Consider the following 9701-nt stretch of genomic DNA (forward strand, 5'->3'; position numbering starts at 1 on the left):
GTGATTATGGAAAGTATCGAAACAAAGAATACGTAAGAGCGAAATTTAACCAAGTGTTGTAGCAAACTAATTGAAAAACTTGTAAAAAAACATTTTGTAATCATTCTTTTAACTAAAATTTTATACTTTTTGTAACAAAAAGTGTTAGAAAAACCATTTACCATTTCCAAAATTTCAAACTCTAACAGTATGTTTGGTTCACTGTAAAGGAATAAGGCTGTAATTGAATAGAGCTGTAATCAATAATTCAACTGTTTGGTTGAATGGAATGGAATAGAATTGTAATAGTATTCTTGTGTTTGGTTGAATGGAATGATGTTGTAATAGCATAAGGAAAAAACTAAAATGACCAGAATACCCTTAGCAGATTTTTTTTAAATAGATGATTATTGTTATTGTTATTAAATTTTAATAAGATTAATATTAAAAATAATTTAATAAAAATAATAAATAATTTAACCATATTTTAACATAATTATTATTAAATATATTTTTTAATAATATGAATTAAAAATCATAATATATAATCTACTTTATTAATTTTAAACGCAATACATAGTTAATGTGCTAAAATATCATTAGTGAAATAAATAATTTAATTATTCTACTAGGTTGAAAAGCTCTTTTAATTACTAGTCATTTTGGTTTTCTTTGAAAATTTCTTCATTGATACTAGCCCAAGCCATGTTTGAAGATACTTGTAAAGCTAAAAAAAAGCCATGTCTTTAATGTATTTTTAGGAAAAGAATAAAAAAACGACAGATTTTTCTTAATTACTTTTTCTCATAAAAGCTAATTAAAATTTCGATTTTTTTACTGCCTTCTTGTTATTTCTTTTATTTGAATTTGATTTTAGTTTAATTCTATATTTTAATTTCATATTCAAAAGTATGTCAATCATATGCGATAGCCCCTATCTAATCATATTCATTTTCAATCATTTTTGTGTTTGAACTCAGTTTGTTCCTTTGTTTGAATAACGTTTTTATTTGAACAAGGGAAGATAAAAAGCATGAAGTATCCGTACTAGAAGTATATAATAACATTTGTTGGCATAACATTTTTACTACAGTTGTAAGACTAAAAGTATATAATAAGCTATCATACTACAAAAGAAGTTGCCCATTTAATGAATCCAAACTACATTACGAGGAAGAAAAATCCCACCAACTCAACCTGCTTGCCTGCCTGTCCTTCCTACCTTTTACTTTGCTACTCGACAGTCTTATTTCAAGGTTCAATCATGAACAGAGGCTGTAAAGATGACAAAAAAGAACGTCCGAACAACAGAAAACCAAGACAAAAAGGACAAAAACAATCAAATTTACTTCAAATCCACAATTCAATACCCATCCATCCATCCATATACATTACGTGGAATCAAAGTAGTAAAGAATACTCACCGTATCAACGCTGACTGCTTTACCATCTTCTACAAGGATCTCGACTATGGTTCTTGATTGATCAGCCTATTGAAAAAATGATTTTTCATCTACAGCTAGCCACATAAGAGACAGGTTGACAATTTCAATAAACTATGGATGCAACAGAACAACATATTGATTAAGGGCTGTACAACAGATTACAATGATATTGCAACTGCCAAGTGCAGTAATTATGGGCGATAATCACTAATTGGCCAAACAAACTAAAATGCAGCTATCAGGTTGGTTGATGATAATGTTCCAAGAGGAAGAACTAATATGGAATCTATTTAATATTAAGTCTCTTTAAGGTTAAAGTTTAATCAAGGAAGCATGACTGTTCAATAAAAAAATGGAAAACTAACTGGCCATCTAATTGAAACCTACAGCAGAGTATCCTGATAACCAAAAAGTACCAGTCAAGCTTGCTTAAGTTTCTGTTCAGCATTGACCTTAGGGCCTTACACATTCAAGAATCCTAAAGATATTAAAAGCAAAAGTCTTGAGCCAACTACACGAATCTTTTCCTTCCATTTAGCCTCTGTTAAAGCATTCTCTTGCCCCACATTTAAATTTCAGTTTTTTTTCAGATACTAAAAATTGTTTTTCAACAGAAAGCATCTAAACCATGTTTATAACCAAATTCATTAAAGCATCATTTCTCCCAGTTTATATATGATTGCATCAACTTTAATTCTTTTTTTATTATTTTAAAGTCATTCTTATTCTATCTTTTTTTGGGGTATCTTTGCTTATATCCGTTTCAATGTTTCCGTTTGGATCACAAGCTACGTGTGCACATTTTCTCCACCTAAACACAAAAGGTACTGTTACTATTAATCTAAATGAAGTATTTAACCAATTTGTAGTACTAACCAATGGTTTATCGTAGTACTAAACGCTTCCTCTATGAATTTTAAAACACCTAAAGCAGAGACCAAACCTGAAATTTATGCCTTTCACAAAGTGGTCTCTGCACAAATTGATTCTTCAGCTAACATGAAAGCTTAAAAAACTATAAAACACCTAAAATCAAACAATGAAATTGAAATAATACCTACCCTCTACTAATAATGGGGCCAAGCTTGCAACCTTCTTCTAAGGGATCTGAAATTTTAATGTTCTCACTTCATTTCACAAGCCTGTTCAAAATTTTTGCCGCAATACTTTCCTGTCAAACAAATACTAAGCTTTGCCTCGTCATGAATTGGAAATAGAAAAAAAATATAATAAAACTGATGAAGACATGCTACAGGCATAGTTCAAGAACTCATGGTAGCAGAATTTTTCACTTCTTGGATCTAGGGTGTGACTTTGACTTGAATCATAATAACAGTAATTTTCATCCAACCACATTCCCATACAAGAAGAGTTATGAAGTTATAAGGAAGGAGAAATATAATCTTGTTTTTGGAGCTTATCATAAAAGAAGAAAACGTACCCTTTAGGGAGATGAAGATGAAGGGCGAACGTACCCTTAATTTGGGGATAAATGTTGGAAGAAATCTGGAGCAGAAATTTGGGGAGAAGAAAGCAGGTTATTTTGGGGATAAATTTTAGGAGTATGGTGTTGAATAGCAATTCAGAGCCCCCACCCTTGAATACCTATTACAACAGTTGAGGGAATATGGGTGTAATGGCAAAGCTGTGGAATCACCTAAACGGTGAACCAAACTTGAGAATTACTGTAGCGCGCGGAATAGGGTAGGAATGGAATAGCAATTCCATCCAACCAAACATACTGTAAAGCTTATTGTTTGCTCCAACAACATTGCTAGATAAAAGTGCTACAATATATTCAATTATCATATTTTTCATCTATTATTTGATTATTCAATGAAAAATGTAGATAAAAAATTCACCTACAAGTATCCGAAATTGGAGTTTTTAACAGTGAACTTGACGCAAGCTTTACATTAAAATGAGGAAAACAAAAACACAGTTAAAATGTATTGCATCGTCATATTTATGTAGTATTTGTGTTTTCAAATGAATGTGTTTAGATATATATTTTTTATTCCATGTTTGAATGACACATTTCTCAAAGCTAAATTGAAAATTTTGCAACATTGAATTTATTATAAATAACTTGTCAAAATATATTACTCATATTATTTTATACAATTTTGGATATTATAAATAAAATGGACCGAAGTATCCAAAATCAAAGTTTTTCACATCGAACTTGACGCAAGTTTTATATTAAAATTAGGAAAACAAAAACACTGTTAAAACGTGTTGCATCGTCATTTTTATATAGTATTTGTGTTTCCAAAGAAATGTGTTTAGATATGTATTTTTTGGTTCCGTGTTTGAATGACACATTTCTCACAGCTAAATTGAACATTTTGCAACATCGAATTTATTGTAAATAGCTTGTCAAAATATATTACTCATATTATTTTATGCAAATTTGGATATTATTAATAAAATGGTTGATAGAAAGCAAAAAATTTTAATAAAATTTACCACTGCTAAGATTTGAACTTGGAATTTCAAACAACCAAATAACCATTTGCTACAGCAAAATTGTTGGATGGACATTCCAAAATATATTTTACAAACATATTAGCTCATGTACTATTTGATTTATGAATAAAAATGTTGATAGAATTTTGAGTTGCAAGGACTAGGATTCGAAATTTCGAACAGTGATGTTGAACCAAGTGTACCATTAAAATTAGATGAAATAATGTTAAAATATGTTTCATAATCGTATTTATTTGTAGAGTAGTTGCCCCATTTAATGAAAACATGTTTAGAAAAAAATTGTTGTCAGTTTGAAACCTGAAATTATTCGAAGAAAAATTTAGTTATAGAGTATTTTTTGATTCCATGTTTGAACAACACATTTCTCAAAGCTAAATTGAACATTTTGCAACATCGAATTCATTATAAGTAACTTGTCAAAATATATTACTCATATTATTTTATGGAATTTTGGATATTATTAAGAAAATGGTTGATGGAAAGCAGAAGGTTTTAATAAAATTTACTGTTGCCAAGATCTAAACCTAGAATTTCAAAGAACCAATTAACCATTTCCTTTAGCGAAATTGTTGGATGGAAGTTGCAAAATATGTTTTACAAACATATTATGTAACGACCCAAAATTTGAGCATTTGTTGGAAAATTCTATTAATAATTAAGTCTCTATATCTGTGGTTAAGTGCTTTGTCTATGTGTTTGGGATTGGGGGTTCGAATATTCCTTTTTGAAATTTCTTTGTTTATTTTGACTAAAACCTTACCTTTGAACTCTCGACTTAAATTTATTTTTACATTAATTTGTGTTAAAAATGAGTTTACCGGTTTGATGGTTAAGCTTTTATATACTTTTCAGTCTTGTGTTTGAGTCTCTGTGCAAGCATAAAGAAATATTTGTGCTATTAATCGTTAGGATAGTTAGTTTTTATTTTAGATAGTAATTGAATTCTAGGATGTTTTGCTTTCCTCATTCCTCTCTTCTTTTCTTTTTCTTATATTCTCTTATTCTTCTCATTATTTCCTTTTTTTTTTTATTCTTTTCTTTCTCTTGTGTGTTGCCACATTTTGTTGCTTTCATGACAGGGAAACTTCATCCTTCGTTGTCTTTGATTGTTAGGAAAATTTTATAAGTTTTTATGAATGTCTGTTGGTAATTGTGTGTCCATTTTGTCGATGTAAGTTCGCTTGGTTGTTTGAATTCCTTGGTTTAAGTTTCGATTGATTTTTTTAGGCGAGGATTGTGACAACATCGTCCCTCCATCGAGTTAAATTCACAAACTACTATTTGTACGAGGGTGAGTGGATAGTTATGAGTTGAAGTTGCGTCAAAGTTTTTGACATGTTTTGTAACACCCCCTAACCCCAAACCGTCACCGGAACAGGGTTAAGGACTATTACCGGACCTATCAGACAATTTACAATTAATACACACATAAAATAATCTTAAAGTCCCACAGATAGACCTTTGAGGTCCAATATAAACAGTAGAATCAGTTCGAGACTAAATTAAAATCACTTTGAATTTTTTTCTCAAATTTTAAAATTATTTTTATGAGCAGTATCCACACGCCCGTGTGGATTGCTCGTGTGACTCACACGGTCTTGTCATTAAGTCACACGGCCGTGTTGAGAGCCCGTGTAACTCTCTATTTATGACGTCGTCATCAAGTGGATTTCACACGGCCGCATCGCACGCCCGTTTTTTAGATCGTGTCCTTCACACGACTGAGACAATTGTCCGTGTCTTTGCTCGTGTGCTCAATTCGAAGCTAAAATTCAAGACGCAGGGGTCACACGGTCTGGCCACACACTTGTGTGCCAAGCCGTGTGGACTCAAAATGAGTATTTAACACTTAATTTTCCAACTCTGCAAATTCCAACAACAATCAACATAAAATAACTTATGTTCCCTCAATCCAGACACAATCAAATACGCTCATAATTTGCCAAATTTAAACATTTTATATATTATCCAATATTCAATTCTAATCACTTATCAAATATCATCAAATAATTCAAATTCACACCAAAATTAGCCAAATCCTATTATATACCATTACAAAATCTAAATCTACTTATTTCATCCTTACATTCTCAATTCAAAATGACATACACATAAGACACCCTAAGTACATGCCATTACCAATAATTAACACACTTTACCTTATTGAATTCGGGATCGGCCTAGGATGCTGATTCAACGTTCTAGCTTTAACTTATCCTGCGTACAGAAACAAACCGTACGCTGAGTATGGATATACTCAGTAGCATTTCTATAATTCGAACACCAAATAAAATGAAAATATAACAAACACTTAAAAATCATATAACAATTAGAATTATTCAATTATTTAATTCGTAGTTAAATTCTTTATAACTTATTTTATTCTTTTTACTTACTAACCTATATAGTTTTCCGTAATCCGTTCACACGTCATTTTAAAACAATAATATTATTCACTTCTCAACCACCATTCTATACTTATTCATTTCATAACAGTTATTATTATTCATATCATATCATTATCTTGCTATTCCAGATAACTTCCACTATATACATTCGATTCATATATCTCAATTCACATTTCAATTCATCAAGTGGCATCAAATATCATCAATTCGAACTTCAATCATTTCATGAATCTTTGGTTTATGTTTCAATCTCATATGTTAATTTCAATTTTCAATTCAATTTCTCATATCATTTCAATAGCTCAATCAATCAAATTTATTTCATCATCTCTTCATTTATTTACCCCTATTAATAAGACTCGGACCTTGGCGGATACATGGATCCAACCAAACACACTAGATTGGCACCCAGTGCCTCATCGGATAGTTCGAAGCAATAGTTGACACCCAGTGTCTCATCGGCCTAGCTGAAGTAAAGTTGGTACCCGGTACCTCATCAAATCTATCCGAAGAAATATAGTGACACCCAGTGTCTCATCGACTTAAGGTCGAAGTATCCCTGAACACTTCCAATCCTATGGCATACCAACTATATCCGACCTAGCCCGATACTGTTAATAGGGTATCTAAATCACATTTAATCTTATTTCAATCACAATTTCTCACATTTTCAATTCAATCATTTTTCCACCATTCAATCAATATTCAATCCATTTATTTACACATTTTTGACAATAATCATATCAATTTCATCATATTCTCAATCATTCAATTTTTCAATATAACATACATTCAATATTAAATTTTTACCTCACTCACATATATCATATAAATTCAATTCAATTCAATCAATATAAATTCAATAAATTCATTATATATCAAATCAATCTATTTCAATTACAAAACATAATAATTCTAACACTAACAATTTCTATATGCATTAAATAAAAATACAACAATTAAAAACTAAGTTCGGATTATAGAAATACAAACCGTAATTTCTAAGCTAACTCCTGTTGTCTTTGCCTTTTTCCTTGCTTAGCTGAGGCTTCCGGCACAATGTTAGCTACGGTAATTAAAATAATTATACTATTAATTACAGTATTAATTATAATAAATAATTAAATTTCTAATCAATTCTCACCTTATTCCCAATTTAATCCTTACTAAGTTTACTCACTTTCCTAATTAAATTCACTCTTTATTTCCATTCAAATTTTATCCAAACTCAAATTTAACTATTAAATTTCCAGCATATTTTCATAATTTCGAATTTATTTCCATTTAATCCCTAAAACTCAAAACTTATAGCTTAGTTTACAAATCAATCCTTTATTCAATTCCAATCAAAATTTCTATCAAATAAACCCCTAATTCCATCATTTTATTCAACATGAACCATACTTAGAAATCTAATAACTTTCAAAATTTCCACTTAAAACAAGTAATATTTATCTCTAAGATTTCAAAAACTCAAAAATCATAAGAAAAAGGGGTTAAATTGACTTACCAAATTAACTTGAAACCTTTAAAACCTTATTTTTCCCTTTTTCTTTTCTTCATTTCTCCCTTCTCTGTTTCGTCCCCTGCTATTTTGTTTCTTTCATTTTTTTTATTCTTTTGTTTCTTTTATATATATAATAACAATAATAACTATAATAAAAATCTATTTAATAACAAATATTTATTTAACACTTGTACCAATCATTTTATACACTTGTTTTTCTTTTCTTTTATATATATATATATATGCAATAACTTAATAATATACTTATATAATAAATAAGCATACATGTATTTTACAAATGTATGTATACTAAAATTACACATGTCATTATACATACCATTCATTTGTCATTCTTTTCTTTATTTATCATATAAATATATTTTATAAATGATAATTATCTTTTAATAATTAAACACATGTATTACAATTGTATGTATTTTCATTAATACACTTGTATCCAATCATTACCATACATTTGTCTTTATTTAATTTATTTCATAATATATTATCAATTAAATAATAAAAATACATTAATATTTACTTAAATAATAAGTAAATATATACATGTATTCTAATTGTATGTATAATATTTATTACACATATATTTTATTTTTACCATACACTTGTCTTTCTTTTATTTATTTAATTTAGTAAATATTTTAACTTAATAATAATACCTATTAAATAATAATAATAATAATCATAATAATAATAATAATAATAATAGTTTAATATAAAACCATACTAATAATAATAATAATTATAACATTTAATATACATAATTCAAGAAAAATCTTGATTTTTCTTCCATTTGCCGTCTCATTCCATGGAAATGGCTTAATTGTCATTTTAATCATTTTTATTTTCTATTACTTTAGAACTAAACTTTCACACTATATTCAATTTGATCATTTTATCCAATTATCCTTAATTAAGCTAAATTTACTTAATTTAAACTTTAATTAACCACCCACTTAACTTCATAAATATTTTTAATAAATATTTACGAATCCATTTTTCAGAAATGGAGACCCGAAAATGCACTTTTCCGATAACTGTAAAATTCGGATTATTACATGTTTCGGTTGATGGTTTAATTAGTCTTATAATTCGATTAAATTGTGTAAATAGAAAATTGTTGGTTGTTTTTAGGTTTCGGGATCATCTCTGCTGCTTCTACGTTAAAGCCATACCAGGTGTGTGACAAAAACCCAAGATTCTATAAGTTTTGAATGCCAAAAAACATGGCTCCCGTTGTCACATGGCCGTGTGGCAGGCAGTGTAACTCACTGTTTTCAAATTAGTAACACACGAGCTAGGGACAAGTGCACGTGTTCAGGCTATGTAACTCATTGTTTGTATTTATGGGGTCACACGGGCTAGGGACACATGCTTGTGTCCACGCCTTGTGAGGGGTTATGAGTCATACAGGCGTGTGCTTGACAGCGTGTCAGACTGTGTAACTCACTGTTTTTAGCCACACAGGCCAGACACCCAAGCTGTGTGAATCCAAAAGGGCATATGGTCTAAATTTCTAAACTTTTTCTTAGGGACATAAGCGATATTTGAATCGAACGTAGGCCTTTCGTAGGGTCCGTATAATCTGAATTAGACTGTATAACTTGATATCCTATATTCTAAGATTGATTAATTGATTATCTATGTGTATAATTGATGCGATTATTGTTAAATGATAATGATCTGTATTATTTGATTATGAATTGTAACTGAATAACTATATGTATATATTTGATAACTGATATTTGATATCCATTTTTGCATCCGCATTGGGTAGGAATGGAATAAAGAAAGAAGTGTTGGTAGTTTAATGATATCCCATTTGAGTGGATAAGCCACAACTCTGTATCTAAA

The sequence above is a fragment of the Gossypium arboreum genome, chromosome 10, assembly GCF_025698485.1.
Source record: "Gossypium arboreum isolate Shixiya-1 chromosome 10, ASM2569848v2, whole genome shotgun sequence".
Lineage (NCBI taxonomy): Eukaryota > Viridiplantae > Streptophyta > Magnoliopsida > Malvales > Malvaceae > Gossypium > Gossypium arboreum.